Here is a 22,442-nt window from a genome sequence, read left to right as displayed (position 1 = left end):
AAGCCCAGTTCACATCATCAGTGGGAAATGAGATTCCCACTGACCATGTGGGAGGCAAGAACAGAAGATTCAAAGCCTTCATTATGCTCTTCCAGGGATCTGGATCTCATGTTTTGTGACCCATACGCCTCCAGGGGCATTCTGAGCGACACCTGAGGGATGTCCCCACCGCACCGCAGGGCTAAGGCCTCCGCTGGGGAACAGCGCAGGAAAAGCGCTGGCTAAGGCGCATTACAGTCCCTGCCTGGTTTTCTTCTCTCCAACATCCTTTCTTCTGTGCCCCCAGGGAGATGTTTCCAGAACCTCGGACAGCCAAGCAAGGAGCAAGGCCTTTCTTGCTTTCTCCTCCTGGGCAGATGGGATTTGCATACTGACATATTGTGAATCCAGTCACCCAGGTAACAGGGCTCCAGTTAGCAACAGTGGAATGAAGGTCAGCCCAGTTCCTTCTAAAATTAGAAGGCAGACAGATCTGATTTTTAACCGTTCAAGGTAGGATGGCCGGCTACATGTCAAATGCAATTCTTAGAACGAGTTAACAGATGGGATACTCGGCTCCCTGGTGACTATGAGGGGACATTTCTACGGGTTCAGAACATGTTTTTGTTTTTTTTTTAATGTGTGGAAGTTGTGGTCTCCTGTCTTTCTGACTGTACCTCCCAACATGAGAATGTCATCTTGGGCCCTGGTCTGCCCTGACTTCCAAGTCACAGGCACTAGGGTCTGATCATTCCCTACCAAGAAGTTTAGGCCATGCCACACACTTTGGCTTTGCCCAAGTCTACCTCGTCCCCACTCCCCATAGTCTCACCATGGTGGAATGGACTGGTAACTGGCAGACGCATTGCTTCCAGCCCCTTCTGTCTCAGCACACATCAATGGCCCCTACCTGGAATTTCCTTCCTTCTTTGATTTCCCCAGCCGTGGAGGTGGCGGCAGGGCAGCAGCGGGGTGGGGGGCAGATACGGTACTGGGTGGGGTTTCAGGGGTTCCTCAACAGTTCACCATCTTCCCCAGCCATCCTTTTCTCTTTTTTATTTTATTCTTATTTTTTAATTTTTATTTATTTATTTGAGACTGACAGACAGAGAGGGATAGAGGCAGAGAGAGAGAGAGAGAGAGAGAGGGAGAGGGAGAGAGAGAGGGAGAGAATGGATGCGCCAAGGCCTCCAGCCACTGCAAATGAACTCCAGACATGTGCAGCCCCTTGTGCATCTGGCTAACGTGGGTCCTGGGGAATCGAGCCTCAAACCAGGGTTCTTGGGCTTCACAAGCAAGCACTTAACTGCTAAGCCATCTCTCTAGCCCTAACCATCCTTTTCTTAAAACATCCATGTCTCCAACAAAGTTAAGAGCCATCAGCTATCTATACAAACAGCATCTATACCAGCATAGTAGTTTGAATGTGAAATCTCCATAGCTTGTGTTTGTGATTAAGCCTCATCTTCAGTCCCCAGCTGGTGGTAATTTGGGCAGAGGATCCTTTGTGGAGGAGGGGTGTCACTTAGGGAGGACCTTGGGGCGCTACAGCCCAAGGCCCTTGCTGGAGCTAGCTCACTAGAACCACTTCTTGCCATGCTGTTTGCTGGGATGACAGTTCCACTCAAAACTAAGCCGAAATAAACTCATTCCTTCCATATGTTGCTTTTGATTGGGTGGTTTTTTTTGTTTTTTTTGTTTTTTCGTTTTTTCCTTGCAAGAAGAGAGAGACAGAGAATGGGCATGCCAGGGACCTCCAGCCACTATAAACAAAACTCCAGATGCGTGTGCCACCTTGTGCATCTGGCTTACATGGGGTGCTGGGGAGTTGATCCTGGGTCCTTATATACTGCAGGCAAACGACTTAACTGCTGAGCCATCTCTCCATCCCCTGGCTGGGTGCTTTGCACCAGCAGCAAGAAGGTACCTGCTGGCGCGTGCGCAGGGGCTCCGGCCCTCGGCCTGCAGGTCTGTGTGGGGCCCCGGTCACGGGATGGAGTTTGTTAAACTTGTCAAGAATAAGACCTACTTTTAGAAATACCAAGTGAAATTTAGGAGGCAACGAAACGGTAAAACTGACTACTATGCTCACAAACGCTTGGTGATCCAAGGCAAAAATAAGCACAAAGCACCCAGATACGGGATGATTGCTTGTGTAACTAACAGAGATATCATTTGTCAGATTGCTTATGCCCGTATAGAAGGGGATATGATAGTCTGCACAGCATATGTTCACGAACTGCCAAAATACGGTGTGAAAGTCGGCCTAACAAACTATGCGGCGGCTTTTTGTACTGGCCCGCTGCTGGCCCGCAGGCTTCTCAGTAGGTTTGGCATGGACAAGATCTGTGAAGGCCAAGTGGAGGTGACTGGAGAGGAATACAATGTGGAGAGCATTGATGGCCAGCCTGGTGCCTTCACGTGGTAGCAGGCCCACCGTGGGTCAGAATGCTGCAGATCACATGCGTCACCTGATGGAAGAAACAGTTCTCTCAGTGCATAAAGAACAGTGTCACTCCAGACATGGTGGAGGAGACGTATAAGAAAGCCCATGCTGCTGTACGAGAGAATCCAGTCTGTGAGAAGCCCAAGAGAGAAGTTAAGAAGAAGAGGTGGAATCGTCCTAAAATGTCCCTTGCCCAGAAGAAAGATCGGGTCACTCAAAAGAAGGCAAGCTTCCTCAGAGCTCAGGAACGGGCTGCTAAGAGCTAAAGGAATTTTCTTTTATTTTTATTTATTTTTTTTTTGAGTTTTTCGAAGTAGGGTTTCACTCTAGTCCAGGCTGATCTAGGATTCACTATGGAGTCCCAGGGTGGCCTTGAACTCACGGCGATCCTCCTACCTCTGCCTCCCAAGTGCTGGGATTAAAGGTGTGCGCCACCACGCCCGGCCCACTAAAGGAATTTTCTATGAAGAATTTTTTTACAGAAAGACAATAAACGTATTGACAAAGTAAAAAAATAAAAAAATAAAAAAAAAAAGAAGGTTAACTGCTACGTCAGCCTTTCCCCACAGCAATCATAAAGAATGCTAGTTCCAGAGGGTGTCACGCCATCAGGGAAAGGACTCCAGAGTAAAAATAAGGGAGGGAAACATTAGGACACCTACCGCCAGGCACGGTGTGAATAAAGACCTCAAGAGCTTTTACTACGCCGGTGGGGAATGAGTCACAACCTGATGGCACCTCGGAGTTCTGGTCTCAGCACACTCCTCTTGATGTCTCCCCAGTGTCCCAAAGAACACATTGATAGGCGAGATGAGCTTTAGGTCTACTTGGCTACCATCAAGTCATGTACTACTTTGTGATGGCTCTTCCATTACATTTTATTCTTTTAAGTTTGCCTTTGTTTGAGGGAGGGTCTCACTCTAGCTCAGGCTGTCCTGGAACTCACTATATAGTCTTGGGGCAGCCTCAAACTTATGGTGATCCTCCTACCTCTGCCTCCCAAACGCTGAGATTAAAGGCGTGCACCACCACACTGGGCTTCCATTGTATTTTAAAGTATTGATATTTAACTTCATAATTTAATGACTATTACACATTTATCACTGCAGTTACCACAGTATACTCCTTTTATATCTGTGCTCTCTCTTACACTGGAAGTCACTCTGAGAGTGAATTACTAAAAAACTTTTTCCAAATATTATTTATTTATTTGAGAGAGAGGGAAAGAGGCAGATAAAGAATAGGAGCGTCAGGGCTTCCAGCCTCTGCAAACGAACTCCATATGCATGCACCACCTTGAGCATCTGGCTTATGTGGGTTCTGGAGAATTGAACTTAAGCCCATTTGGCTTTGCAGGCAGGTGCCTTAACTGCTAAGCCATCTCTCCAGCCCTAAGAGAAAGTGCCTTTAATCTCAGCACTTTGAAGGCAGAGGCGGGAACACTGCCTGGGGCTGCAGAGAGAGACTCAACCCAGAAAAACAAAGCAAACAAACAAGACTTACACACCTGGATTTTATCTTTTATCCCCCAACTCCTAGTGTCATCAGACTGAAGTGTAGATGTTTAGGGCATGTTGAATAACTGAGTGACCTAATGAATGAATGATGGAGCTTTGTGCCCCAGTTGGATAAATTCCTTCAGGATAGGAGCTACATTTTAAATTTTCTCAGTATTCCCATAGTGTCTAGAAAAGAGTAGCTGTTCTTTTTTTCTTTTCTTTTTTCTTTTCCTTCCTTTCCTTTTCCTCTTTTCCTTTCTCCTTCCCTCCTTCCTTCCCCCTCCCTTCCTTCCTGCCTTCCTTCCTAAAATAGGGCCTCCCTATGTACCCCAGGCTAACCTGGAATGAGAGAGCCTTCTCCAGCCTTGTCTTCCTATAAAGGCTGGAAATACAAGTGTGTGCTACTGTGCCCAGCAAACCTAGCTTTTCTTAGGGTAAAATAATAGTCAATCAACTTCTTAAAAATTAAACACATTAAAAACTATTTTTATAGGCACTGGGGAGACAGCTTGGTCAGTAAAGTGCTTGTAGGACCTAAGGTTGAGCCTCAGAATGACAAGTGAAAAGAAATAAAAAACAGGGTGTGTCAACAAGCACTTGTAATCTTGGCCCTGGGGCAGTGGAGACAGGCAGATGCTTGGGGCTCACTGGCCAGCCAATCTAGCCTAATTGGTAAACTCCAAGCCAGTGAGAGATCCTGTACTGATGGCAGACACCACCTGAGAACCGACACCTGAAATCATCCCCTGGCCTATACATGCATGTGGAGGCAAGAGGATCAGAAGTTCAAGGTCAGCCTCAGCTACACTGGAGGTCTGAGAATAGCTTGGGATATGTGGGACCTGTCTCAAAAGGGAGGGGAGGAGGGAGAAAGGGAAGGAGAAAAAGAAAGATTAATACAGCAGGCCTGTGTTGGTGAGAACAGGCCTTTTATCCACATTGTTCCAAGAGAGGAAAGTGATTAAACCCTTTAGGAAAAGGCCTGGTGATAGCTGTTAAAAGGCACAGTGTTTCAGCCATCTGATCTAGCCACTCTACCTAGGAATTTCTCCTAGAGAAACCCTTTTGCAATTGTTCAGAGATTCATCTGCTTAAGATTACTCATGCCCACTTTATATGCAACAATAAAAAGCTGGAAAGACTCCAATTGTCCATCAGGGGGACCATTTAGATAAATCACGGTACATCCAAATAATGAAATACAATACGGCCATTAAATCATGAAATAGGTCTCTATTTGCCAAAATGGAAAGATGCCCCAAATGCGCCATTAAGTAGGGGTGGGTGGGGGTGAGGAGCTGCAAAACAGTAGGTACAGCAAGAGTTCTGTTAAAATGCGCACGCACACCTGGATGCGACGAGGAAAAAGAAAACTACAAAGACTGCCCAGTTAACGGCAGTGATGGCAGACAGGGTGATGGGACATGTACTTCACAGAGGATGCTGGGAAACTACTTGTTAAAAGTTTTGGCCTGAGGGCTGGAGAGATGGCTTAGCGGTTAAGCGCTTGCCTGTGAAGCCTAAGGACCCCGGTTCGAGGCTCGGTTCCCCAGGTCCCACGTTAGCCAGATGCACAAGGGGGCGCACGCGTCTGGAGTTCATTTGCAGAGGCTGGAAGCCCTGGAGCGCCCATTCTCTCTCTCTCCCTCTATCTGTCTTTCTCTCTGTGTCTGTCGCTCTCAAATAAATAAATCAATTAATTTAAAAAAATAAAAAAAAAAAAGTTTTGGCCTGAGCTGGGCGACTTTAATCCCAGCTCTTGGGAGACAGAGGTAGGAGGATCACCATAAATTCAAGGCCAGCTTGAGATTACATGGTGAATTCCAGGTCAGCCTGGGCTAGAGTGAAACCCTACCTCGAAAATCAAAACAAAACAAACAAAAAAAGTTTTGGCGGCATGGTGATGCCCACCTTTAATCCCAGCACTTGGGGGGCAGACATAGGAGGATTGCCATGAGTTCAAGGCCACCCTCTGACGACATAGTGAATTCCATCCAGGTTATCCTGAGCTAGGGTGAGACCCTACCTCAAAGAAAAGACTTGAAGCACATACTCTTCATGTAGAAGAAATAACAAGCTGGCACGGGGAGGATTGCATGCTGAAATGCAGGGCACACTTCCAATTCCTGGGGAGGAAGGAAGACAAAATGGCTTGAGAATCCTTGTGGAGTTGGGTGGTCAACTAGAAGGTTCCTTCTGAGGCTGGGTAGTACGGGGGCTCTGGAAACAGGAACTCAGAAAGGCAAGTAAGCAATAGCCCCGGGGTCAAAGCAAAGGCACTCGCTTTGTGACCAGAGGGCCGCCGGGACAGGAGGTAATGGGTGTGCATGTTAGCTCTGCAGATCGGAGTTAGTTATGGGGTGAGGCTGGGGTGTGCTGAAAATGGGCTTCAGAGCCACCAAAGGAGCTCACTAAAGGCTCTGGCTACCAGGTATGCAGAGCAGCAGACATTAAATGTGGATGCCTCCTGTGCACCTCTGGTCTCAGACCTGGGGGAGTGTGGGACCTAGGACTGAGGAAGGAGGGACAAACCCAGTGTCCATGGCTGCCGTCTGCTTCCTCCTCACCCAGCTCCCAGAGCGCAGCCCGGAGTTCCAACCTTCCCAAATCTGAGAGAGCAACCGCAAGCCCTGACTTCACTAAATCAAAGGAGGCCCCTGTCTTCCCAAAGCAGTTCACAAGCCAATGAAAAAAGCAAGCAAGCTCTGTTTAGAGTGAAGTAACCTGGATTGATCTGAAGGGACTGTGTTCTAGAAGATTTTATCCAGGCTCTCCAGCTGACCTCCAGATCCACTCACTCTCCCTGGAAATAAGTACATTTCTCAATGGATTCTTCCAGAGAAGAGTGACTGGCCCACAATTACCCTAAATAAAAACACAATGACTGTTTCTAATGATTTCTATAAGGAATGCCCTTAGTTCCACAGGGGTGAACAGCTTTGGTTCTCCCTGCCAATCTCCAATTTGGAAAGGATGAGAGAGAGAGGGAATGGGATGGGCACACCAGGGCTCCAGCCACTGCTTATGTGGGTCCTGGGGAATTGAACCTGGGTCTTTTGACTTTGTAAGCAAGTACCTTAACCACTAAGTCATCTCTCCAGTCCTTTTTTTTGGGGGGGGTTAAACTGGCTGACTAGTGAGCCCCAGTGATCATCCTGTCTCTGCGCCACCTGGTGCCAGGGTAACAGGCATGTGTAATCATGCCTGGCTTTTTACATAGGTGTTGAGGATCGAACTCAGTTCTTCATGCACAGCCAACAATGTTACCTGTTGAGATACCTCCTTGGAGCCTGTTTGTTTTTAAGACAGGGACTTGCTATGTAACTCAGGATAGCCTAGAACTCACAATCCTCCTGCTTCAGCCTTGCTGATTCCAAGCATGTACCAGCAGGCCCAGCTGAGGGGACGGAAGGTTCTAGAAGGCTAAAAAAAGTCACTGGACAACTTTAGGTGAGATGAGTGGGACGTGATGAAACACACAGTGGTTTGGAGCCAGGAACAGATCTGGACTGGAAGATCATGCTGCAGGGAGTTCGGGTGGAGTGGAAGTTAGCCCTGAGGAGAACGGTGGGCTGGGTCCAATTCAGAAGTGACAAAGAACAAAGACGTCACAGCAGAGCCAGAGCCAGAGCCAGAGGGAGCACTGCTCCTAGCAGACCTTCCAGTCCTCAGCTTGGCCTCAGCCCTCCTTCCAGAGTTTCCTGTCTACACACAGATGTGCCCTTGACATGATGATTCTCTTGCCGCAGATCTGAACGAAACCTTCCACGATCTTCCCCAAAGCCTGCAGCCAACGCCGACTTCTCACAGGACGTGCAGCTCTCCGCAGCTGGGGCCCTGCTCTCCATCCGCTCCGGCCAGTTGCTGGACATAAATGGGTTCTCGGTATAATTCTCCGATTCACCCTTCCTCCAAGGCCCTTCTTTAATCTCTTTCTTCAAGAGCTCAAAATAGATCTCTGAAGTAGGAAAGAAGGTACCCATTGCCTTGAATCCTAAAAAGCAGAGCCTTGTCCTTAAAACACCATTGCCACCACCACCATCACACTATACCATCTGGTCCTAAAACCCATTTGTTTTCATTTCAGGAAAATCAGAATATGGGGAAAAAATTACTGATCCAGAAATAAGCAATATTGACATTTAGAAACATACTCTTTTTAGTTTTGAATTTTTTAGATGAAAAGGAAATTACACTGAATATATCACTTTGTAATGTGCTTTTTCTAACTGAATATTTTATCAGCATTTTCTATATCCTTAAATATTCTTCGAAAGTTATCAATGGTGAGTGAGAGTATGGTAGCTGACAGAAATAATCCTAGAACTCAAAAGGCAGACATGGAAGGATCTAGAATATGACTAGCTTGGGCTACAAAGTGACTTTAAAAGCCAAAAATTTTTAATGATCACATAAGACATCCCCTTATATGGATATAATTTAATCAATTCCCAATTACTCAATGAAAACTATATAAACATTTTTGTTAAAATTTTTGCTTAACAACCCTAACACTGTATAGAGTTAGTAAGAAGATATTAGCTGAATTCAAAATTTTATAATTACAAAAAAAAAAAAAGTTGCCCGGCATAGTGGCACACACCTTTAATCCCAACACAGAGGTAGGAGGATCGCTGTGAGTTTGAGGCCTCCCTGAGACTCCATAGTGAATTCTAGGTCAGCCTGAGCAAGAGAGAGACCCTACCTTGAAAAATAAAAAAAATTTTAATAAAATAAAAGGAATGATGGGCTAGAGAGATGGCTTAGTGGTTAAGGCGCTTGCTTGCCTGCAGAGCCTAAGGACTCATGTTCGACTCTCCAGGTCCCAGCCAGACACACACAGTGACACAGGATGCGGTGTCGCACACGTGCACAAGGGGATGCACGCATCTGGAGTTTGATTCCCGTGGGTGGAGGCACTACTGGCCAATTCTCTCCCTCTCATTAAAAAACAAGACAAAACAAAATAAATCAAAACAAAACTTCAGGGCTGGAGGTATGGCTTACCATTTAAGGTACTTGCCTGCAAAGCCTAAGAACTCACGTTTGAACCTCCAGGTCCCACATAGCCAGGCACACAGTGATGCAAGTGCACAGTGTTGCACACGTGCACAAGAGGGTGTGTGTGTCTGGAGTTCATTTGCAGCAGCTGAAGGTCCTGGTGTGCCCATTCTCTCTCTCTCTCTAAATAACCTTTTAAAGTAAAAGAAGAAATAAATAAAAGGGATGGCACATAGCTTAAAGGTATAATTTTTGACTAGCTTGTGAAAGCTCTACACTTCATTCCCAGCAACACACACACACACACACACACACACACACACACACACCACTGTTCTGAATTTACTTCATTGTCCAAATAAATCATTTAAAATGGAAAATGAATTTATTTGCAGTTTGTAAAATATACACCCACAGAATTTATAAACTTTTTTCAATTAAAAGCGAACTTAGAGCTGGGCGTGGTGGCACACACCTTTAATCCCAGCACTTGGGAGGCAGAGGTAGGAGGATCGCGGTGAGTTCGAGGCCACCCTGAGACTCCATAGTGAATTCCAGGTCAGCCTGGGCTAGAGTGAGACCCTACCTCAAAAAAAAAAAAAAAAAAAAAAAAAGCCAACTTAGTCTGAAGAAATTCCTGCTTCCCCCATCCTATGCGAGCCACGTGTGCTTTCACAGACTAAAATTCGTGATTAAAGCAGTAATTTCGTGGGAGAAAGGTGCGAGCACGGGGGCGTGCCCCTGTGATTCCAGCACTCTGGGACGCTGAGGCAGGGGGTTAAGAATGCAGGAATGGTGTCTTGTACTTATCATCCCAGCACTTAGGAAGTAGAGCTAGGACCAGGTCGTCAAGACCAGCTTTGTCTGTGATGTAAGATCTAGACCAGCTTGAACTACACAGAGAGACCCTATTTCAAAAACATAAAGCAGGCCGGGCGTGGTGGCGCACGCCTTTAATCCCAGCACTCGGGAGGCAGAGGTAGGAGGATCGCCATGAGTTCAAGGCCACCCTGAGATGACAGAGTTAATTCCAGGTCAGCCTGGACCAGAGTGAGACCCTACCTCGAAAAACCAAAAAAAAAAAAAAAACATAAAGCAGAGCTGGGGAGATGGCTCAGTGACTTAAAGCACATGCTTGCAAAGCCTGCCACTCTGGGTTCAATTCCCCAGTGCCCAGGTAAAGCAAGATGCCAAACGTGGCCAGGGACCTGGTTTTTGTTGGCAGCAGCAAGAGGTACTATTTTGCATGAATGCCCACACGTGTGCAAATATATAGTTACTTTACTATTGCTTTTTTGAAGTAGAGTCTCATTCTAGCCCAGGATGACCTGCAATTCATTATGTAGTCTCAGGGTGGCCTCGAACTCACAGTGATCCTTCGACCGCTGCCTCCCAAGTGCTAGAATTACAGGTGTGTGCCACCACTCCCAGCAATATATACATACATATACATATGTATGTACATATGCATGTGTATGTGTGTGTATTTTTTACAAAAGCAAACAAAAAATAAATCTACAAAGATTATATACTTAGGAAAACTTGTATCAGCTAATCTGAAAAGTTATGTAACATCTTCCTTTACCTCTTCTGGCTCATCTTTTCTTTCATTAAAGTCTATTGGAATTCTTTTGGTTGGTAAGAGGCAGGTATGAACATGATTTATGTGCTTACCTATAATACAGTGACCTTTTGGTATCATTAATTAATATCTGCCTAGTGCATACTGTTTTATCTCCCAAGCATGTAACTTAGTAGGGGAGGGAAGGGAATTAAAAGGACATGAAGCTTCCCGGTGCCCAGGTAGGCAGGAAAAGGGCTTCAAGGGCAGAAAAATGACTGAAGGTCAACGACTCAATAGAGGGACGCCCACAAGCTCTGGGGCAGTTGAGGCACAGAGGAGGGAGCTGGTGTCACTGGTGAAAATGCAAAGGGACACTATCTTAAGAATTCTGAGAGGAAGCCGGGCGTGGTGGTGCACGCCTTTAATCCCAGCACTTGGGAGGCAGAGGTAGGAGGATTGCCATGAGTTCGTGGCCACCCTGAGACTCCATAGTGAATTCCAGGTCAGCTTGGGCCAGAGTGAGACCCTACCTCAAACAAACAAACAAACAAACAAACAAAAATTCTGAGAGGAAAAAAGAGCATGATTGTAAAAACCTTACATATGGCTGAGCTGTCCTTTGTGGGCAAGGGCAGCACTAGGACTGGCAAGCACCCCTCTGGGTGCCCCGGAGAACAGCTGTCCACTTGAAGATCTGCCCTAGATGCTGAGAAGTGCGTGTCTGGCGATAAGCAATGGAACCAGCAAAGTAGTATGTGTAACTAGTCACCATAACTATGACATAATCATAGCTGGAAATATTTTTAAATATATATTTTTTTTGTGGGGGGGTTCCAAGATAGGGTCTGGCTCTAGCTCAGGCTGACCTGGAATTCACTATGGAGTCTCAGGGTGGCCTCGAACTCATGGCAATCCTCCTACCTCTGCACTCCCCCCCCCAAGTGCTGGGATTAAAGGCGTGCACCACCACGCCCGGCTAAATTTATATACATTAACAAGGACAGAGAGAAAGTATGTGTGAGGCCTCTTGCCACTGCAAAGGAACTCCAGATGCATGAGCCACTTGGTGTAGCTTTATGTGGGTACTAGGGAATTGAACCTGGGCCAGGAGGCATGGCAAACAAGTGCCTTTAACCACTGAGCTATCTCCTCACCCTCAAAATAAATATTTTTTAAGTAAAATACATGGTGCAAAATCAGTATTGCTAAGAATGTGAGCTGCACACATTGCTCTAGGAGGAAGCTCCGACAGTGGGGCGCAGAGCGGGTGATCAGAAGTGTTCTCTGAGGAAGAGCTGTTTTGACCTTGAGAATCAGGAAAGGCAAAAGTTGAGAATGCTCTTGACCAGAATTTTAGACCAGGTGTGCATTTTCAAATGACTGCAGAAGATGGGGCGAATATGTAAAACCACAGGCACTGAAGACCAACTGAAGTATAAAAAATAGAAATAAATAAAATAAGATAGAGCTGGGCACGACGGTGCACATTGTCGGCACAGCACTCAGGAGGCTGAGGGAGGAGAACCACAAGTTCGAGCACAGCCTGAGCTACAAAGCAATACCTCGTCGCAAATAAATAAACAGAAAAGGAAAATAGTTGTTTTAAAAGACCAGCTATCCCTGGGTTATGGAATTTCTGTTATCTTTTGAAATTTCCATGCACATGTAGTACTTTTAAAACCGGGGTAAGATTTTTTAAAAAAGCACAAACAAAACATAATTTATAGTCATAGGTTAGGAAAAACAAAACAAAACCAAACAAAACACCATCTTGCCAAGATGAGAGAAGCAATTAAAATTCTTTCCTCTGCTTTGATTTGCAGGCCGTCGCCTGGCGATGGGTCATTACAGCCCTGTTGTCTGGGTGCTTTGGCACCGTTCTGCCCTCTGGTCTTGTGCCTGGAGAACAGGCATGCCGTGTACTGGTTGACAACGCACAGCCAACACTGTCTTTTTATGGAAAATCGAGCTTCCAAAGTGGTGAGCAACTGTAGACAGCACCTGTGATCCTGCTGTCTGTTGTAAGCTTAATAATTATTTTCATAAGACAGCATCTGTGTTACAGAATCAATGGCAAAAAAATAATAGCACACACACACACACACACACACACACACACAGACAGAGATGGGCATGGGGGCACATGGTTTTAGTCCTAGAACTCTGGAGGCAGAGGTAGGAGGATCACGGTGAGTTCCAGGCCACCAAGACTATGATAGTGAGTTATGCGTCAGTGTACCCCAAAACAAAACAAAACAAAACAAAACAAAACTTCCCAGACCTTCCCTGAGCACCCGAATCTCCCTCTCACATTCTCTCACTACAACCTCCTACTGACCTTCAGGAGAAAAGGTCAAGGTCAGGGTGAGGCCAAGATATGTCAATGCACCAGAGCAGACTGGGTCACCTCCTGACAACAGCCCTGAGCCCAGAACCTCTTCCTAAGTGCTCTAGGCGGCCACTATCGACCAGGGCCTCTGATGGTTTCCTGCTTTTTGTACTTGGGCCAACCTATTCCTTAAACCTTCCATATCCGCAATTTCCCATCCTCTCTGAGCTGCTTACAAATCTGCTTGCCTACATCTAAACTGAATTTGCATTACAACCTAAATCCATTTCCTGGAAACGACTGCCTTGCTAACATTCCAGAGAAATAAGAATAGCCTAGTGACCTAAAAAAAAAAAAAAAAAAAAAGGCAGTAAATCCTAAATCATTGATTATGATTTTACAAAAGCAGAAGAGAGCGTTAAGAAATAATTCATAAGCCTGTGGTTCAGCTAGGGTCCTAGGGTAATTGTTTATTTCTTCACAAACTGGCATTGTGTTACTTTACTGTTAGTCCAAGTGACGTTTCTGAGAGCACAAGATGCCACGACACATCTACTCCTCTTCAGCGACCTCGAGAGTCTAAACGCGTCCCACATGAATTCGTAATGTGCCGTAAATTGTATAAGAGCTTTCCCCACAACAACACATTCAATTCTCACGAATGACTCTAACAGGTAAGTGCCATTAGGATTGCTCTCACTCTGCAGATAAGGAAACTGAGGCAATGACAAAATAGAAGATTCCCCTGCCCCCCCCCCAAAAAAAGATAATTTTAAGCATGCCAGAAACTGGAAAGCTTACTTTCTCTAACGCTTTCTTCTGTGAAATTGACAAGAGGCTAAGTTCATTCATAAACCTATAACATAAAAGACAAGGGGCTGGAGAGATGGCCTAGAGGTTAAGGCACTGGCCGGCAAAGCTTGGCACACGTTCAACTCTCTAGGTCCCACGTAACCTAGATGCACAGTGACCCAGGTGTTCAAGGTCACACATGTGCGCAAGGGGGTGACTGGAATTTGATTACAGTGGCTGGAGGCCCTGGTGTGCCAATTTTCTCTCTCTGTCTGTCTGTCTGTCTCTCTCTCTTGCATTAAAAAAAAAAAAAAAAAAAAAAGAAGCAGTCTATTGGACTTGCCTCAAAAAAAAGAGCCGGGCGTGGTGGCGCTCACCTTTAATCCCAGCACTCGGGAGGCAGAGGTAGGTGGATCGCTGTGAGTTCGAGGCCACCCTGAGACAACAGAGTGAATTCCAGATTAGCCTGGGGTAAAGTGAGGCACTACCTTGCAAAACTTAAAAAAAAAGTACTAGAAGGAATCTGAGGAAGGAGGAAATTGGCCATGTTTGAGACAAAGTGGTGAAGGAGAGAGGACAGTGGCCCTGAGACATCAGTGGCGGGCACGCAGACACGCGTAGGTGTGGCACTAGATTCTGGGCTCTGATGCTATACTATGCCGTGAGGTCTTTTTGACCACATGAAAAAGAAAGTAGAAATTCCAGAAAAACAAGCCATTATTTAAATACATTTTATTTATTTATTTATTTAGGTATTTATGTGTTTATCAGAGAGAGAATGGGCACGCCAAAGCCTCCAGGCACTGCGAATGAACTCCAGACACATGGACCCCCTTGTGTTTCTGGCTCACATGGGTCCTGAGGAGTCAAACTGGGTTACTCCGGCTTTGCAGGCAAACGTAAGCCATCTCTCCAGCCCCAAAACAAGCTGTTAAGGTGCACCAGTGTGGTGGTTTGAATGAGATGTTCCCCCCATAGTGTCATGTGTTTTAAAATACTCGGATGCCAGCCGGGGTGTAGGCTGGAGAGGCTTGTCTGTTGATGGTCAGAAATGAACTGAGAGCGGCCGGCTCACTTTCGTAAGATGAGCTTGGGACCTGGCTGGACACCTCTGGTGCGGCACGAAGGGGACAGGCTATTTCCCAAAGGACTATCTCCACCCTAGAAGGCAAGGAGGTGTATTAGTTATACTTTCCCATTGCTGCGAACAAAAACCTGACCAGAGGGACTGGAGGCATGACTCAGTGGTCAAAGGCCTCCCAAATGCTGGGATTAAAGGTCACACAGAAGTTTAACAAAAAAAAAAAAAAAAAAAGAATTCAGAATTTGTCTCTTAGATTAGCAATCCTAGAAATCCAACCTGGGAAAGGTTTACATAAAGACACATAAACAAACAGATGGGTTTATGGGAATGTATTTATAACAGAAAAAGAGCTGAAGTTTCTTACATTTCCATCATTAAGGGGATCAAGTTTTATTCGCGTATTTAATAAGCTCCAACTAAACAGAATGAAGCAGCTGTAAGTTACCTGAACAAAGTGGCTCCTGTTATAAATTGTGGATTTTGTTTGCTTGTTCTTCTTTGTGCTAGAGATAATGTGTCTCTGTGTTGCGTGGGCTGCTCAATAACTTCTGAACAGAGGCAATCCTCCCGCCTTATCCTCTTAAATAGAGGGGACTATGGCCACATACCACAATTATCCAACTATAACTTGTTTAAAAGGGGAATTTATGTCTTAATGTGACTGCTTATTTTTTATTTTATTTTATTTTTTGAGGTAGGGCCTCACTTTACCCAATCTACCCTGGAACTCGCTCTGTGGTCTCAGGCTGGGTCTCAAACTCATGGCGATCCTCCCACCTCTGCCTCCTGAGAGCTGGGATTAAAGGGGTCGCCACCACGCCCAGCTTGACTATTCTTTAAACTACATACATCTCTCTCTTTTTCTCTGTGTTCCTGTCTCTCCCTGGGGATGGAGCCTAGGGCCTTGCACATGCTAGGCACGTGCCCTACCCCCGTCAGCAGTCCACCCTCCACCTTCTCACCTCTGTTCTAACTAGGAACGATTCTGTAAGCTCCTGGGATCCCATATCCGTCCGCGTAACTTCTGGTGTTGAAATCTTGAGGCTCTCTGACAGTGAACCTATTCTTTCCAGAACAAACTGTACCTGTGGTGCTCAGGAGGGCTCCACCAGAGTGCAACAGGGAGGGTTACCACTTCTAGAAGAGCAAAATGACAAAGCCAGGAGGGCTGCTGACTCAGTACTGACAGAGCAAGTATGGGGCGACTGGGACTCAGGATTGGGGTGACAGTCACAAACAGCCCCAGAGTAATGCGGTCTTCGCCAAAGCAAGCAATAACCTTGATGTGACTCAACTCCAAGACAGCCACGCGTGGGACTTAAAGGCCTCTTGGAACTAGTTAAAAAGCTGTATATTTGGTAACATAGCTGGAGGACTGAAAATATTTTCCATATACTTGCTTGACATGGGGGAATTATGACAGAAAAGGATTTGTGGGAAGTAGGAAAAATGAGAAGAAAAGTTCAGGGATGGGGGAACATCGCGTCACAAATGTGCTGGTCAGGATGGAGTGATATTTTGAAAGTAAGACCCTTTTTCTTTTTTCATACTTTTCTTTTTCAGACTTGTGTTTGTGCTCCTCTCTGGTGCCAAGGTGGCAGGCACCCTTCCAAAAGTGTGCTCTAGGGCCTGGAGAGATGGCTTAGAGGTTAAGCACTTGCCTGTGAAGCCTAAGGACCCCGGTTCGAGGCTTGACTCCCCAGGACCCACGTTAGCTAGACGCACAAGGGAGCGCACGCGTCTGGAGTTCGTTTTCAGTGGCTGGAGGCCCTGGCGCGCCCATTCTCTCTCTCTGCCTCTTTCTCTCTCTGTCTGTTGCTCTCAAATAAATCAAGAAATATTTTTTTTTAAAAAAAATGTGTGCTCTATAATTCCAGCAACATGTGCTTCCCACAGTTCCATTCCCAATAGCAAAAATTGGTTTGTATTTTAGAACTTACAAAACTGTAAGCATAAGGAGTAAAAAACAATTGAATGAAAGAGGGTCAAGTACAGAAAAACTGGCCCACATTCTGAGATATTTCTATGCAGCTTTCAGTTCTAAGGCTAGGACTGAACTCACCTCCACAGTGAGACATGTCAAAGCATGCTGGGTGGCTGGGGCGCTCCCTTCCTGCCTTCTTCAGGGCAGGTGCCTCGAACCCTCGCCTGATGTCCTTAGCTCTGGAGAAAGTTGTTCGGTGCATGCAGAGCTGCTCAACTTGGAGTGACTGTAGATCAACGAAGCATCTTACTCAACTCCATCTTGCTCTTCCATACCTCTGAGATGTGTGTGTGTGTGTAGGTCAGAGGAGAAATTTGGGTGCCCTTCTCTATAACTCAACCATATATTTCTTTTTATATTTTATTTTTTTAGAGAGAGAGAGAATTGGTGCGTCAGGGCCTCAGCCACAACACTCAAACTCCAGATGCTTGCACCACCTAGTGGTCATGTGCGATCTTGCACTTGCCTCACCTTTGTGCATCTGGCAAACATGGGATCTGAGGAGGAGAACATGGGTCCTTGGGCTCTGCAAGCAAGCGCCCTAGCTCTAAGCCATCTCTAGCCCAAATATTTTATTTTTATTTATTTCAAGGGGAGATAATGGGCATGCCAGGGCCTCCAGACACATGTGCCACCTTGTGCATCTGACTCACATGGGCCCTGAGGAATCGAACCTGGGTCTTTTGGCTTTGCAGTCAAGCGCCTTAACCACTAAGCTCAAACATGTATTTCTTTGAGAAAAGTTCTCTCTCTTAATCTGGAGCTGCCAATGATCCTCCTTGCCTCCACCTCCCAAGTTCTGGGATTACTGGCATGCACCACCATGCTTGGCCCAAATGTATTTTATATATCAGCCTTTCTTAGAAGGTCAGTTCCATCAGGATGGGGCAAGGGGATGACATCTGATTTATTCATGATATCCCCAGAGACTGGTACACAGCATCAACGAATATTTCCTGACTAGAAATAAACAATGCGTCCACACAAGAAGAGAGGCTTGTTGTATAAGGAAATATATCCAATTAAATGAGAGTACAGGCTCGGTGGGTGTGTTCTGGTGGGCCTGTATTTTTCCTGTTCCTGCAAGGAAGTTGCACTACTTTCGTATGAGGAAAAGAAAGACTTGTCTTTCACAATAATAGCTGGGCTTTTATCACTGCACACACGTCATCACAGGTCAGTAGGGAAAACAACCCTCCCCCTTCGAGTCCTCATTCCAGTACTTCGAGTTCAAACTCACCCGCCCCCACCTCCATCAGGCAAGTCAGACTCAGCTCCACTTCCGACAGCTGGGACCCTGGATTTTAATCTAGTCCTGTCTGCCACCCTGGCACCATTTCCAACACATATCAAAGCAGGATATTCAGAAACTGCATCTCGTGCGGACGCATCCTAAGTTACAGAGCGTAAAACTTGAAAGCTGGAAAGGAGAATTAGACCGGGAGCTCCTAAAAGATGCAAATTTATTTCTGAGACACGAGATGGAGGGTACGACAGCTGTGCCATTCATCTTTCCAGCGATGGGTTAAGAATGCTTAAAATTCACAGTCAGCAGCCCAGCGCTCTGATTCCCAGAAATTGGTGTGCTCTAACGTCTGCTCAGCTTGTAAACCCTGTAATGGGCTCTTTTGAGACATGGAGTTCAGCAATCCTACCATCTGTGGGGGATAAATTCCAAGACCCCAGTAATGCTTAAAACTGCTTAGCACCAAGTCCTATGCACTGCCATGTTTGCTCTTTACATACATACTTACTTATGATAAGTAGAAATAATAAATTAGGCATGATAAGAGAATAACAATAATGAATATAAAATAGCACATACCATAATGGGGCTGGGGAGATGGCTTAGTGGTTAAAGTTGCTTGTTTGCAAACCTGCTGACCCGAGTTTGATCCCCCTCAATGCCTAGGTACAAGTGGCTGTAGGGCTGGAGAGATGGCTTAGCGGTTAAGCGCTTGCCTGTGAAGCCTAAGGACCCCGGTTCGAGGCTCGGTTCCCCAGGTCCCACGTTAGCCAGATGCACAAGGGGGCGCACGCGTCTGGAGTTCGTTTGCAGAGGCTGGAAGCCCTGGCGCGCCCATTCTCTGTCTGTCTTTATCTGCCTCTTTCTCTCTCTGTCTGTCGCTCTTAAATAAATAAATAAACAAAAAAAATTTTTTAAGTGGCTGTAAAGTATCTATAATCCCAATGCCCCCATGCAACGGGAAGCTTGCAAACAGCAGTAAAAGAGCAAGTGAGACCCCGTTCCAGAAGGAGGAGGAAGAGGAGAAACATCCTAACAGAGTCCTTTAACCTCCACACAAGTGGGGTATGCACATGCTCACATACACACATCATAAACATACACACATATGTACACAAGGATACGTGTAAAAAGAACATACTATAGCAATATTCGTACAAGTCACACGTGAATTACTAGTGTTTCTTTTTTATCTTTTTGTATTTTTATTTGTTTATTTGCAAGCAAGAGGAAGAGACAGAGAGTGAGCGGGTGAGTGAGTAGGTATGGGTATGCCAGGGCCTCCTGCCACTCCACATGGGCACCAGGTGCACACACCACTTTATGTTTCTGGCCTTACTGGGTACCAGATTAGCAGGTTTTATGAGCAAGCACCTTTAAATACTGACCCATCTTCCCAGCTAGTGCTGTTTTTTTTTTTTTTTTTAATCCCTTCTGAGATGAGTCGGTGGATAATACACTTGCCACAAAACCACAGTGACCTAAGTCCAAATCCCCAGCGCGCACACCAGTGCTCCGTGGGCGTGGCAGCCTGCCGAGAGCGGCTGCGCTCAGGAGGTGAGACACGGCACCCTGGGGCCATCTGGCTCCCGGACTAGCGGAATCAACAAGCGCTGAGCTCAACTGACAGACCTGTCTTAGTAAATAAGGAGATATACACTCCACATCAACCTCTGGCCTCCACCTGCACAGGCACACATGTGCATGTGAACCTGCACAAACATGTGAACATGTATACACACGCATGCACACACACACACACCTGCAAAAAATCCTCTCCCCTCATGTTTATGCTTTTGCTTTAAAATTGATTATCTGTGGTGGCCTCATTCATTCCTTCTTTTGCTATCTCGGTCCCTCTTTCAAAATTCGTCTAACTCTTCTCTTCAATCTTCTAGCTAATGAGTTTTCAGGGTGGGGAAAACATGGGAGTTGGCTTAGTGGTGGCTTAAGGAGACAAAACTCACGTCTAAGGCTGGAGGGATGGCTTAGCGGTTAAGGCATTTGCCTGCAAAGCCAAAGGACCCAGGTTCGGTTCCCCAGGACCCATGTTAGCCAGATGCACAAGGGGGTTCATGTGTCTGGAGTTCGTTTGCAATGCTTGGAGGCCCTGCTCCCCACCCCCATCTGCCTTTCTCTGCCAAATAAATAAATTAATTATTTTTTTAAAAAAAACTCACTTCTAGCCACTGGCACAAGATGGCTGCAGATGTTGAGAACTTGGTTCCCTCTAAGTTTCTCACAGAATTCGCCATGTTTTCTCATGAAAAGATGTTTCCAAACAAATGGGGAAATGTAAAGGTGGCATATACGGTCATGGAAGGAGGCTATGCTACTTACTGCAGAGCTTCTGGATCATGCCAGGGGCCATGTTTCTCTTTTCTTTCCTTTTAAATATATTTTTTTAATTTGTTTATGACACAGACAGAAAAATATAGGTGTGCCAGGACCTCCAGCCACTGCAAAAGAACTCCAGACGCATGAGCACCTTGTGCATCTGGCTTATGTAGGTCCTAAGGAATTGAACCGGGGTCCTTTAGCTTTGCAGGCAAGTGCCTTAACCACTAAGCCATCCCTCTGGCAGACAGTGATAGAGAGAATGGGAGCTCCAGCCACTGCAAAGGAACTACAGAGGCACGTGCCACTGTGCAACTGGTTTTATGTGGGGACTGGGGAATCGAACGCTGGGTTGTTAGGCTTTGCAGGCAAGTGTGTTAACCGCTGAGCACCCCACGCAGCCTGCTTTGACAATTTCCATACAGGTGCATGATGTATTTGGGTCACAATCTGTTCCCATCACTGACTCTTGTGCCCTGTCTTCACAGTCTTGCCAGCGAGCCCCTTCTTCTTTCCAAGTAGTCCTCTTCAATGTTGATATTTTTCTTCTCTTTCTTTCTTTCTTTCCTTCTTTCTTTTTTTGCCTTCCTCCATCATCCATCCACGACAACATGCCGATGGATCCAATACTGTGCCAATAACTGTAGCCATGAGGTCATGCATGCAACAGCCACTCCACGTCCCCATCCTCTGGCTTCCACATTCTTTCCTCCACCTTTTTTCTCCGAAGCTCCCTGACGCTTGCCGGGTGTGATAGACGCGTCTCATGTGGTGCTGAGCATTTGAGCATCACCTCGTCCCAGCACGTTGATGGGTCTTGAGTCTCCCCAGTGGTTACTGCCATCCACATAAAGAAGCTTGTCCGACCCAAAGTGAGAGACTTGCTCCCCTTCTCTCAAAGGAGAATGTGGACTCAAGTTCAAAGCCAGTGAGCCCTGTCTGTGGCTCTGTCCTGTACAATTCCAAAAGTCCAGCAGCCTTCCTTTGTTCTACCTAGTTTTCCATGTCCCTTTGTTCTAACTGGCCCGACAGCTTCTATCTTTTTTTTGGGGGGGGGGTTGGTTTTACAAGGTAGGGTCTCACTCTAGCCCAGGCTGACCTGGAATTCACTATGTAGTCTCAGGTTGGCCTCAAACTCATGGCGATCCTCCTACCTCTGCCTCCCGAGTACTGGGATTAAAGGCACCACGCACGACTGCTTCTATCTGTTTTTGAGGTGGATTTTTCATTTTGTTTTGTTTAGGGGAAGGTTGAGTTGCTGGGGATTGAACCCAAAACATTTTTTCATGCTAAGCAAGTGCTCCACCACTAAGCCATCTACCCAGCCCCCCTTCTATCTCTTCTAAGGGTCCACAGGTAATCCAAAATAGTCTCATCTCCAGACCCTGGGTTCAGTTATGTCTGCAAAGACCTCCTTCAAAATGAGAATAACCACAGGCTGTCTTTCTGTTATCTAGGTGTGAAATTCATCCAGCCATGTACATACTTTTCTGATTGCACATTACATACTGACATGAAATTTTTCCCTCCTTCCCTGACATAAAATATTTTTAAAGGTCAGTTTATAATTTCTCAGATATATATTTGTCATTCTCTGTGATGCATCTTTCACATATCTAATTTTTAAAAATACCACAATTCCTGGCATTGCATTGGCATAGTGCCAGGAGAGTTTTTGGTTTATCACAACATACCATCCTATTTCTGATCTTACCAGAAGGTGCACAAATGTCCCTGTAATTTAGCACATTATTATTTAGAAGGTGGAGGCTGTGGAGCTGGGAATCTAACCCTGGACCTTACAAGTAATCCACCACGGAGTCATACCCCTGGTCCAATACATTTTATTATCTGCTTCCCAACCTTCACTTCCCAAAGAAGTGAAATCCTTTAACAAATTACGAGTCAGAGACCATGGGAGCGCTGGGGCTGTGCACTGTGTCAACTCAAGAGAACCGAGCTGTAATTTTTTATAAAATTTTTTGTTTATTTTTATTTATTTATTTGAGAGTGACAGACAGAGAGAGAGACAGAAAGAGACAGATACATACATACATACATACATACATACATACATACATACATATATATATATATATATATAGAGAGAGAGAGAGAGAGAGAGAACACACCAGGGCCTCCAGCCACTGCAAATGAACTCCAGAGGCATGCGCCACATTG

At 45.8% G+C, this 22,442-nt stretch overlaps 1 protein-coding gene and 1 pseudogene across 2 annotated transcripts in view; one reads left to right on the top strand and one right to left on the bottom strand.

Annotated features, from left to right (window-relative positions):
- Positions 1 to 22,442, bottom strand: part of Pitpnc1 (phosphatidylinositol transfer protein cytoplasmic 1) — a 334,848-nt gene that overhangs the window by 197,203 nt on the left and 115,203 nt on the right. The window lies entirely within an intron of this gene.
- On the top strand, positions 1,973 to 2,691 carry LOC101597977 (annotated as a pseudogene).

The sequence above is a fragment of the Jaculus jaculus genome, chromosome 9 (assembly GCF_020740685.1).
Source record: "Jaculus jaculus isolate mJacJac1 chromosome 9, mJacJac1.mat.Y.cur, whole genome shotgun sequence".
Taxonomy (NCBI): Eukaryota; Metazoa; Chordata; class Mammalia; order Rodentia; family Dipodidae; genus Jaculus; species Jaculus jaculus.
The sequence above is the reverse complement of the archived record's forward strand: the minus strand, read 5'-3'. Positions and strand labels throughout refer to the sequence as shown.